This window comes from Nomascus leucogenys, chromosome 2 (assembly GCF_006542625.1).
Source record: "Nomascus leucogenys isolate Asia chromosome 2, Asia_NLE_v1, whole genome shotgun sequence".
NCBI lineage: Eukaryota > Metazoa > Chordata > Mammalia > Primates > Hylobatidae > Nomascus > Nomascus leucogenys.
The window spans coordinates 39145080-39157552 of NC_044382.1; the positions used below are offsets into that span (position 1 = coordinate 39145080).

General features: G+C 43.9%; 1 protein-coding gene across 1 annotated transcript in view; it reads right to left on the reverse strand.

The window, feature by feature from the left end:
- The window catches only part of UBE2D2 (ubiquitin conjugating enzyme E2 D2), a 66375-nt gene that overhangs the window by 37821 nt on the left and 16081 nt on the right, over nt 1–12473 (reverse strand). The gene's annotated exons all lie outside the window — the stretch shown is intronic.

The following is a 12473-nucleotide window of genomic DNA, read 5'->3' on the forward strand; positions in this document are numbered from 1 at the left end:
AGAAACTCTGAGGTAGAGCCAAACTGTTCTAACAAGGCCTCATGGAATTATAATGCACACCAGAGCTTATTACTTTTATGTCTGATGAGTTAAGGAGCATCAGAGATGAAAGGTGATACTAGAAAACTCACTACCAAGAAGATTTGAGGGAAAAGCAAGGGAGCGCAAAGGGCAAAATGGCACAAACTGGAAAAAGAGATGAGACTTAGAAGGCCAAGGTGTGTTCCAGGTTTTCTTTTTTTCCTTTTTTTTTTTAAGACAGAGTTTTGCTTTGTCACCCAGGCTAGACTGCAGTGGAGCAATCTTGGCTCACTGCAATCTCTGTCTTTCCCAAGTTCAAGCAATTCTCCTGCCTCAGCCTCCCGAGTAGCTGGGATTACAAGCACCCACCACCAGGCCCGGCTAATTTTTCTACTTTTAGTAGAGACGGGGTTTCACCATGTTGTCCAGGCTGGTCTTGAGAATTCCTGACCTCAAGGGATCCGCCCGCCTCGGCCTCCCAAAGTGCTGGGATTACAGGCATAAGCCACCGTGCCCGGCCCCAGGTTTTCAAGACAGATTGAAGGGGAGCAGTCTGTCATTACTACAGTACATGCATTCTCCCTGCCTCACTCCTATCTTAACTAGGGTTGCAACAGAAACAATTTAATTTTTACTACTTGCTTATGTTCCCAGCATAACATTTAAGCTAATATTTGAAAATAACTGCTTATTTTAAAATTATGAATTTTTAAAACTCAGGAAATATTAGTAACTCATAATTAACTTACATGAGTTTGAAAGACATAATTTCTGACAAATCAAATTATCTGGAGCTGACAGACTTAATCCCTTAGCACTTTCATTTTCTATTTCTCTCTTAATATTGTTGCCTTCTAGTATAAAGACAGACAAACCGATGGAAACATGTATCAATATCAATCTCTCCCTGAACTAACTATAAGCAGACATGGTAAGCTTATCTGAGATTAAACTTTGTATTCCCTCTAAAAAGATTCAAAGCAACTAAAAGTATAGAAAATACCCACCATGGGTCAGGTGCGGTGGCTCACGCCTGTAATCCCAGCACTTTGGGAGGCCAAGGCGGGTGGATCACCTGAGGTCGGGAGCTCGAGACCAGCCTGACCAGCATGGAGAAACCCTGTCTCTACTAAAAATACAAAATTAGCTGGGCGTGGTGGTGCATGCCTGTAATACCAGCTACTTGGGTGGCTGAGGCAGGAGAATTGCTTGAACCCAGGAAGTGGAGGTTATGGTGAGCCAAGATTGCACCATGCACTCCAGCCTGGGCAACAACGGCGAAACTCCGTCTTTAAAAAAAAAAAGAAAGAGAAAATACCCACCATAGGTCAGGCGCAGTGGCTCACACCTGTAATCCCAGCACTTTGGGAGGTTGAGGGGGCGGATCACCTGAGGTCGGGAGTTCGAGACCAGCCTGACCAGCATGGAGAAACCCCCATCTCTACTAAAAATGCTTAATTAGCTGGGCGCGGTGGCGCATGCCTATAATCCCAGCTACTCAGGAGGCTGAGGCAGAAGAATCACTGGAACCCAGGAGGCGGACATTGCAATGAGCCAAGATCGCGACACTGCACTCCAGCCTGGGCGACAGAGCAAGACTACGTCTCAAAAAAAAAAAAAAAGAAAAAGAAGAAGAGAAAATACCCACCATGAACCTACAACCCAGCTTTGCCCAGTCTTAACATCTCCATGCTAGCTTTGGATCTAGGTCCCCTGTGTACCCTCCCAGAACTGATTAATACCCTAAATATACAGTGTTTATCATTCCCATGCATTCTTTTATACATTTTTCTAAGAGTCCATAAACAAGACAGTACTGTTTACATGTTTTTAAACTTTTATTTAGATAGTGTTACATGGCATGTATTCTTCTGTACTTTGCTTTCCCTCAAAATATTGAGATATTTTTCCACGAAGATACATAGGTAGATCTAGTTTGTTCCTTTTCCTTTCCTTTTTTTTTTTATTTTTTTGAGACAGTCTTGCTCTATCGCCCAGGCTGAAGTGCAGTGGTGTGATCTCAGCTCATTGCAACCTCTGCCTCCTGGGTTCAGGCGATTCTCCTGCAGCTACCTCCCAGGTAGCTGGGATTACAGGCATCCACCACCACGCCCAGCTATTTTTTGTATTGTTAGTAGGGACGGGGTTTCACTATGTTGGCCAGGCTGGCTTGTTCCTTTTTCTACTACTGTTTATTCTGCTATTCTATGTCTAAACCACAACAGATCCTTTATTTCCTATTTTTCACTATCACAACGATTTGGTAAGTATTTTTGTACACGAGTACTAGGTAAACACCTCACTTTAACTAGAAAGTACCAACCCCCAGCCGGGTGTGATGGCTCACACCTGTAATCCCAGCACTTTGGGAGGCCGAGGAGGACGGACCATGAGGTCAGGAGATCGAGACCATCCTAACATGGTGAAACCCCGTCTCTACTAAAAATACAAAAAATTAGCCAGGCGTGGTGGTGGGCGCCTGTAGTCACAGCTACTCAGGAGGCTGAGGCAGGAGAATGGTGTGAACCTAGGAGGCGGAGCTCGCAGTGAGCCAAGATTGCACCACTGCACTCCAGCCTGGGCGACAGAGCAAGACTCTATCTCAAAACAAAAAACAAAAAACAAAAAAAAAAACAAAAAACAAAGTACCAACCCCCACTTTTAAATTATAATTTCCTTGTCAACCCTATAGTTAATGTTTCATACAAGAAATGATTTGCTATTTAATTTTGCTATTAAGTTGAGATGTTTCAACTATTAAAGCCATTTTCTTCTAAATAAATCACTACTATCTAAGTGTATTTTTAAAACTCTAGACAGCCTTCATTTCAGTAATTGTTTCCATCAAAACAAACGCCGTATGCAACTGTTGTTGTTTTTTGGTTATTTTTTTGAGACAGGGTCTTACTCTGTCGCACACACTGGAGGATCTCGGCTCACTGCAACCTCCACCTCCCAGGTTTAAGCAATTCTCCCACCTCAGCCTCCCAAGTAGCTAGGACTACAGGCACACACCAACATGCCCGGCAAATTTTTGTACTCTTGTTAGAAACAGGGTTTCACTATATTGTTCAGGCTGGTCTCGAACTCCTGACTTCAAGTGATCTGCCCGCCTTGGCCTCCCAAAGTGCTGGGAATACAAGCACAAGCCACCGTGCCTGGGCAATTTTTTTTTCTTTAAGAGACAGTCTTGCTCTGTCACCCAGGCAGGAGTGCAGTGGCCTGATCATAGCTCACTGTATCCTTGAATTCCTGGGCTCAAGTAATCCTCCCACTTCAGCCTCCCAAGTAGTTGGGATTACAGGTGCAAACCAAAGATGCTCTGCTAAGAAGATTATTTAAAGAAAGAGAGGCTGACTATGGTGGCTCATGCCTGTAATGTCAGCACTTTGGGAGGCCAAGGGAGGATAGCTTCAGCCCAGGAGTTTGAGACCAGCCTGGGCAACATAGGAAGACTTTGTCTCTACAAAACATTTAAAAATCAGCTGGGCATGGTGGTGTGCACCTGTAGTCCCAGCTATTCGGGAGGCTGAGTAGCGGGAACTACAAGCAGGAGGATCTACAACTAGGAGGATCACTTGAGCCCAGGAGGTCGAGGCTGCAATAGGTAGCCACTGCACTTCAGCCTGGGTGACAGGGCAAGACCCTATCTCAAAAAACAAAAGAAGTTACATCAGGTTCCAGGAAATCCTTTGAAAATACAATATGTGTGACAATGTTGACAGCTTCCAGTAGTGATCAAATATACAGCTAATACTTAATTTTTGGATTACAATATTTTCTCTAGGTAAAAAAGAATTTTCTCATGAAGCCTATCACTTTTAATGATATGCTATATATATTAGCAAAATCTGTCATTTATATAATCTAATTTGTTGTACTACTAAATTTAGATAAAAATTAAAAGCTTACACTATCACAACCCAGAAAGTAAAGCTAAACAAGGCCCAGCCTGGCCAACATGGTAAAACCCATCTCCACTAACAATACAAAAATTAGCCAGATATGATGGCGCATTCCTGTAGTCCCAGCTACTTGGGAGGCTGAGGCAGGAGAATCGCTTGAACCTGGGAGGCGGAGGTTGCAGTGAGCTGAGATCGCGCCACTGCACTCCACTCCAGCCTGGGCGACAGAGCAAAACTCCATCTCCAAAAAAAAAAAAAAAAAAAAAGGCTAAAACAAGGCAAGGCAGGTGCAGTGGAGGCTGAGGCAGTAAGACTGCTTGAGGCTAGGAGTTCAAGATCAGCCTAGGCAACAGAGCAAGACTCCATCTCTACAAAATAGAAACATTTAGCCAGGCATGGTGGTGCACATCTGTAATCCCAGCCACTTGGGAGGCTGAGGCTGGGGGATCACTTGTGCCCAGGAGTTGGAGACTGCAGTGAGCTACAGAGAGACAGGACTAGCTGGATTTCCTAGGCCAACTAAGAATCCCTAAGCCTAGCTGGAAAGGTGACCTCGTCCACCTTTAAACACGGTGCTTACAACTTAGCTGATACCCGACCAATCAGAGAGCTCACTAAAATGCTAATTAGGCAAAAACAGGAGGTAAAGAAATAGCTAATCATCTACTGCCTGAGAGCACAGCGGGAGGGATAATGATCGGGATATAAACCCAAGCATTTGAGCCAGCAACAGCTACTCTCTTGGGTCCCCTCCCTTTGTATGGGAGCTCTGTTTTCACTCTATTTCACTCTATTAAATCTTGCAACTGCACTCTTCTGGTCCATGGGTTTTTTTTTGTTTTGTTTTGTTTTTTGAGATGGAGTCTCGCTCTGTCGCCCAGGCTGGAATGCAGTGGTGCGACCTTGGCTCACTGCAAGCTCCGCCTCCCAAGTTCATGCCATTCTCCTGCCTCAGCCTTCCGAGTCGCTGGGACTACAGGCGCCCGCCATCATGCCCGACTAATTTTTTTATTTTTAGTAGAGACAGGGTTTCGCCATCTTAGCCAGGATGGTCTCGATCTCCTGACCTCGTGATCCGCCCACCTCGGCCTCCCAAAGTGCTGGGATTACAGGCGTAAGCCACCACGGCCTGGTCCATGTTTGTTACGGCTTGAGCTGAGCTTTCGCTTGCTGTCCACCACTACTGTTTGCTGCCATCGCAGACCCGCTGCTGACTTCCATCCCTCCGGATGGAGCAGGGTGTCCACTGTGCTCCTGGTCCAGTGAGGCACCCATTGCCACTCCCGATCAGGCTAAAGACTTGCCATTGTTCCTGCATGGCTAAGTGCCTGGGTTCGTCCTATCGAGCTGAACACTAGTCACTGGGTTCCACGGTTCTCTTCCGTGACCCACAGCTTCTAATAGAGCTATAACACTCATGGCATGGCCCAAGATTCCATTCCTTGGAATCTGTGAGGCCAGTAACCCCAGGTCAGAGAACACGAGGCTTGCCACCATCTTGGAAGTGGCCCACCACCATCTTGAGAGCTCTGGGAGCAAGGACCCCTGGTAACACTATGATAGTGCCACTGTACTTCAGCCTAGGCAACAGACTCTGTCTCTAAAAATATGTTTTATAAAAACTAAACAAGGCACTATATTGTATTTATGCTGATAAAATAAATGGTCTAAAATTCTGTTTAACAAAAGAAGATGCTGATTACCCTAATGTAAAACAAGTAATTCAACATAGACACTTTAAAGAAATTTTTTTTTTTTTTTTTTTTTTTTTTGAGATGGAGTCTTGCTCTGTCGCCCAGGCTGGAGTGCAGTGGCAAGATCTCGGCTCACTGCAAGCTCCGCCTCCCAGGTTCACGCCATTCTCCTGCCTCAGCCTCCCAAGTAGCTGGGACTACAGGAGCCCGCCACCACGCCCGGCTAATTTTTTGTATTTTTAGTAGAGACAGGGTTTCACTATGTTAGCCAGGATGGTCTCGATCTCCTGACTTCGTGATCCGCCCACCTCGGCCTCCCAAAGTGTGGTGATTACAGGCGTGAGCTACTGTGTCTGGCCTAAGAAAATTCTTTTTTAGACTTATCATTGACCTTAAATACAAAACCAGATCTACACTTGAAGAGGGGGTGGAGGGTGTTAGTTAGATTCAGAAAGTCACAGAATAAGGTCTATCACTGTTAAGTAGCAAAAGTCAGCTATGGGAAAAGCAGTTTTAAAGTCAGTGAGTTCCATCTTATAAGTTATTTATATGCAATAAATTGCAGTTTAGACATTAAAATTTGCCTACTACGTTTAAAGTTTCACAAAGGAGAAACCAATACGAAATCCTGAGATTTAAAAAAAAAAATTCTAAGCTAGACCCCAGATAATCTTTATCTATGTTCACAACAGCAGTTATGGTTTTTAAAACATCAACACTAAACATTTGCAATTAAAAAGAATAGACTTATCTTTCTTAGGATGAAAAAAATCTTAACTCTTATTCTCTATGGGCCTCCTTTTCCTAGGAAGCTATTTTATTAAGTGTACTATACAAATCTAATATCATATATGGTACTATATAGCTATATTTTTTTCTTTTTTTTTTTTGAGACAGTCTCGCTCTCTGGAGTGCAGTGGCACAATCTCGACTCACTGCAATCTCCACCTCCCGAGTTCAAGTGATTCCACTCCCTCAGCCTCCCTATGTTTCATTTTTAATTTATCCACAACTACCAAAAGTTAACCTCTGCACAAACTCATCTCTACCCCTTTAATGTTTAATTATGACTCCTTGAATGAGAGACAAGGTATATCATTCTTCACCGCATTCTGAACATGAGAGGCACTCAAATGTCTGAATGGGTTAATGCTTAGTAGGGTACCAAGCAGAATTAGTGCTCAAATACTTACAAAGGCACATACAAAATTTCCAAAAGGAAGTCTAGTCCATTCAGCCCAATCACCAATAGCGTCAGGAAACAGAAAGTCTATAGGCCAGGCACAGGGACTTATGGCTATAATCTCAGCACTCTGAGAGGCTGAGGCTGGAGGACTGCTTGAGCCCAGGAGCTCGAGATCAGTTTGATCAACAAAGTGAGACCCTGTCTCTACAAAAAATTAACACCATCACCAAAAAAAATTAGCCGGGATGTGGTAGCACATTCCTGTAGTCCTAGCTACTCAGGAGGCTTAGGCAGTAAGATTACTTGAGCCCAGAAGTTTGGGGCTGCAGTGAGCTATAATCTCACCACTGTACTCCAACCATCTTGGGGATGGGGTAAAACTCTGTTTCAAAAAAAAAAAAAAAAAAAAAAAAGACCTGCACGCGGCCAGGCACTGTGGCTCACACCTGTAATCCAAGCACTTTGGGAGGCTGAGGTGGGTGGATCATGTGAGGTGCGGAGTTCAAGACCAGCCTAACCAACATGGAGAAGCCCTGTCTCTACTAAAAATACAAAATTAGCTGGGCGTGGTGGTGCATGCCTGTAATCCCAGCTACATGGGAGGCTGAGGCAAGATAATCGCTTGAACCCAAGAGACGGAGGTTGCAGTCAGCCGAGATTGCGCCATTGCACTCCAGCCTGGGCAACAAGAGCGAAACTGTGTCTCAAAAAAAAAAAAAAAAAAAGTTAGTTTATAGTGACATACACAATGTATTACGATGTAATTACTGAACTTCAATGAAAAAGGTGTTTTGGGCTAGGCACGGTGGCTCACGCCTGTAATCCCAATACTTTGGGAGGCCGGGGCAGGTGAATCACCTGAGGTCAGGCATTCGAGACCAGCCTGACCAACATGGTGAAACCCAGTCTCTGCTAAAAATACAAAAATTAGCTGGGTGTGGTGGCGCATGCCTGTAATCCCAGCTACTAGGGAGGCTGAGGCAGGAGAATCGCTGGAACCCAGGAGGCAGAGGATGCAGTTAGCCGAGATCACGCCATTGCACTCCAGACTGGGTAACAAGAGTGAAACTCTGTCCCAAAAAAAAAAAAAAAAAAGAAAAAGAAAAAAGTGTTTTGGGGTAAATGTGGAAAACATGAGAGAACAAGGAGTTTCTTTATTTGAGTACTTTAGCAACCACTGAGACGGAAATGTGTTATGAAGAGAATATAGTCATGCTAAACTTAACAAAAGGCACACATTCTGAGAAATGTGTAGCTGTAGGAACATCAAAGTGTACTTACACAAACCGAGATGGTATAGCCTAGGCCACATGGTATACAGCCTTATTGCTCCTAGGCTAGAAACCTATACAGCATATTACTGTGCTGAATACTGTAGGCAACTATAACACAATGGTATCTGTGTATCCTAAATATATCTAAACAGAAAAGGTATGGTAAAAACATGGCGAAAAAAATGTAAAAAATGGCACACCTCTATAGGGCACTCACCATGAACAAAGTCTGCAAGACTGGAAGTTGCTCTGGATGAGTCCATAATGAGTGAATGTGAGGGCCTAGGATATTACTGATTATTGTACACTACTGCAGACTTTATAAACACTGTACACTCAGGCTATAATAAACTATTTTTTTAATTTACTTTTTGAAAAAAGGAATTACACTACAACAGCTATGTCACTAGGCAACAGGAAGTGTTTGGCTCCATTATCTTGTGGGACCACTGTCATAATATCGTCTGTCATTGACCAAAATGTCATTATGTGGCATATGACCATATTCTCTATCCATTCAAGAACTTTTCCTATTTTACCTTTAACTATCCTTTGCTCATTTCACAACTTCTTCTTTTCTTTTCCTTTTTTTTTTTTTTTTGAGATGGAGTCTCACTCCATCGCCCAGGCTAGAGTGCAGTGGCATGATCTCAGCTCAATGCAACCTCCACCTCCTGGGTTAGAGCAATTCTCCTGCCTCAGCCTCCCGAGTAGCTGAGACTACAGGCGCCTGACACCACGCCCAGCTAATTTTTGTATTTTTAATACAGACAGGGTTTCACCTTGTTGGCCAGGCTGGTCTCGAACTCCTGTCCTCAAGTGATCCACCCACCTCAGCCTCCCAAAGTTCTGGGATTACAGGCGTAAGCCACCGCACCTGGCCAACTTCTTTAAATTGACAAAATTGTATATATTTGTCATGCACAACATGTTGTTCTGAAATATCAATATATTGTAGAATGGCTAAACTGAGCTAATTAACATATGTATTACCTCACATACTTATTTACCTCACATACTTACTTCTTTTGGTAGTGAAAACACTTAAAAAAATCTACTCTCAGCAATTTTTAATACATTGTTATTGGCCGGGTGCGATGGTTCATGCCTGTAATCCCAACACTCTGGGAGGCTTAGGCAGGTGGATCACCTGAGGTCAGGAGTTCGAGATCAGTCTGGCCAACATGGTGAAACCCCGTCTCTACTAAAAATACAAAAATTACCCGGGTGTGGTGGCACATGCCTGTAATCCCAGCTACTAGGGAGGCTGAAGTGGGAGAATCGCTGGAACCCAAGAGGCAGAGGATGGAGTGAGCCAAGATCACGCCATTGCACTCCAGCCTGGGCAACAGAACGAGACACCATCTCAAAAAAAAAAAAAAAAAAGCTGGGCGCAGTGGCTCACGCCTGTTAATCCCAGCACTTTGGGAGGCCGAGGCGGGCAGATCATGAGGTCAGGAGATCGAGACCATCCTGGCTAACATGGTGAAACTCCGTATCTACTAAAACTACAAAAAATTAGCTGGGCGTGGTGGTGGGTGCCTGCAGTCCCAGCTACTTGGGAGGCTGAGGATGGAGAATGGAGTGAACCCAGGAGATAGAGTTTGCAGTGAGCCGAGATTGAGCCACTGCACTCCAGCCTGGGCGACAGAGCAAGACTCCGTCTCAAAAAAAAAAAAAAAAAAAATCGAATCTAAACCGCTCCAAAATCTGAAACTTTTTCTGAGTGCTGACATAATGCCACAAGTAGAAAATTCCACACCTGGTCGCATGTGGTAGGCAGCAGTTAAAACACTGTCAAATTTTATTTTATGAACAAGATTATTTAAAATATTGTGTAAAGGCCAGGCACGGTGGCTCATGCCTGTAATCTCAGCACTCTGGGAGGCCGAAGTGGGAGGATCACTTGAGGTCAGGAGTCCAAGACCAGCCTGGCCAACATGGTGAAACCCCGTCTCTACTAAAAATACAAAATTAGCTGGACGTCACCTGAACCCAGGAAGTGGAGGTTGCAGTGAGCTAAGATGACACCACTGCACTCCAGCCTGGGCAACAGAGCAAAACTCCGTCTCAAAAAAAATTGTGTAAGGCCTATAATCCTAGCACTTTGGAGGCCAAGGCAGGAGGATGACTCGAGTCCAGGAGTTCAACACCAGCCTAGACAACATAGTGAGGCCTTGTCTCTACAAAATTAGCTGGGCGGCAGTGCCTATACACCTGTACACCACAGTGCCTGCAGTCCTTGGGAGGATGGCTTGAGCACTGGAGTTTAAGATTGCAGTCAGCCATGATCACACCATTGCATCGCACTCCAGCCTGGGCAACAAAGTGAGACTCTATTTTCAAAAAAAAAAAAAAAAAAAAAAAAAAAAAAAACCGGCTGGCGCAGTAGCTCACACCTGCAATCCCAGCACTTTGGGAGGCCAACGCGGCCAGATCACAAGGTCAGGAGTTTGAAACCAGCCTGACCAACATAGTGAAACTCTGTCTCTACTAAAAATACAAAAACTACCCAGGCATGGTGGCGTGCGCCTGTAATCCCAGCTACTCGGGAGGCTGTGGCAGGAGAATAGCTTGAACTCAGGAGGTGGAGGTTGCAGTGAACCAAGATTGCACCACTGCACTCCAGCCTGGGTGACAGAGCAAGACTCCATCTCAAAAAAAAAAAACAAAAAAAACTTTTTTGTTGGGTTACTGACACCCTCTTCTGTAACACTAATCACACATGTACCATAGTACAAAGCTTGAGAAAATGTGGTGGTGGGGGGAGATGAATGCTAATATCATTAACTTGGTGTGTTTCTGTGCTACTTAATATAGCTGGATAGTGGAGACCTTAAAGAGATGCCAACTGGCTGGCCAGGAGCGGGTGCAGTGGCTCATGCCTGTAATCCCAGCACTTTGGGAGGCCAAGGCAGGTAGATCACCTGAGGTCAGGAGTTCGAGACCAGTCTGACCAATATAATGAAACCCCATCTCTACTAAAAATACAATAATTAGCCAGACGTGGTGGCATGCACCTGTAATCCTAGTTACTCGGGAGGATGTGACAGGAGAATTGCTTGAACCTGGGAGGTGGGGATCGCAATGAGCCAAGATCACGCCATTTCATTCCAGCCTGGGCAACAAGAGTGAAACTCCATCTCAAAAAAAAAAAAAAAAAGATGCTAACTGCCATCCTGTTTTCTACTATACTCTGTAAAACTATGATCACCCAAAAGAACCTGCATGAACTATTTTTAGTAAGAAGCATATAGGTAAGTTTCAGTACTCTGATGTTTTGAAATATAATATGTAAAAACTGTTAACCTAAAACTGTAAATCCTTGAAACTTAAAAGTAATATTTTTCATGGACTTTACTCTTTCAAAGCACAGTTGGTTAAGTTTCTGTTTTACAAACTCTCCAACACTAACCTAGAGTGTTCAAAATGATGAGTCTGACCACGGTTACCACAGTCTTCCTACAGACAGATAATCTCTATAAGATGGGTAGATCAATAGTCACATAAACTGTTAAATTTTACTATGCTACAAGACTGGCTCTCTATTTGCAAAATTCATATGAATAACATAAGAGCAAAAAAAAAAAAAAAATTCAAGTTAAAAAAAAAAAAAAAGCCAGATCCAAGTTTCAAGCCTAGGAGTATATCTCAGAATAGTTATTCAAAACACCAACTGACAGAGATTTTTGTGGCTCCCTGGAACATTCCAGCCTCCAAAACTAGACATGAGACACTATTAACAAAAATGTGAACAGGTACATCTATAGAAATGTCTTTTTAAAATTACATTTTATGTAAGCTTAGAGATGGGAGCCCCTTTGTTGACAATGAAAGCACCCGAGATGGCATTTAATCAAGTATCATCTACTACAGTAATAAAAAGAATTTACTGGCTGGGCGCGGTGGCTCACACCTGTAATCCCAGCACTTTGGAAGGCTGAGGCGGGCAGATCACGAGGTCAGGATATTGAGACCATCCTGGCTAACAAGGTGAAACCCCATCTCTACTAAAAACACAAAAAATTAGCCGGGCGTGGTGGCACGCGTCTGTAGTCCGTCTCAAAAAAAAAAAATCATCTTTGGGTTACGTTGATGGGCAAGTTTAATGACAAGTGGCCATATAAGACACGAAAGAGAAGACACACACAGAGAAGGTGATACAAAGATGGAGGCAGATGCTGGAGTGATGTAGCCACAAACCAAAGGAGCCAAGGAATGCTGACAGCCACCAAAGTTGGAAGAGGCAAGGAAGGATTCTCCCCTAGAACATCCAGGGGGAGTATGGACCTGAAGACAGACTGACTTTAGACTGCTGGCCTCCAGAACTGTGAGAGAATATAGTTCTGTTACTTTAAGCCACCCGGTTTGTGGTAATTTATTATGGCAACCC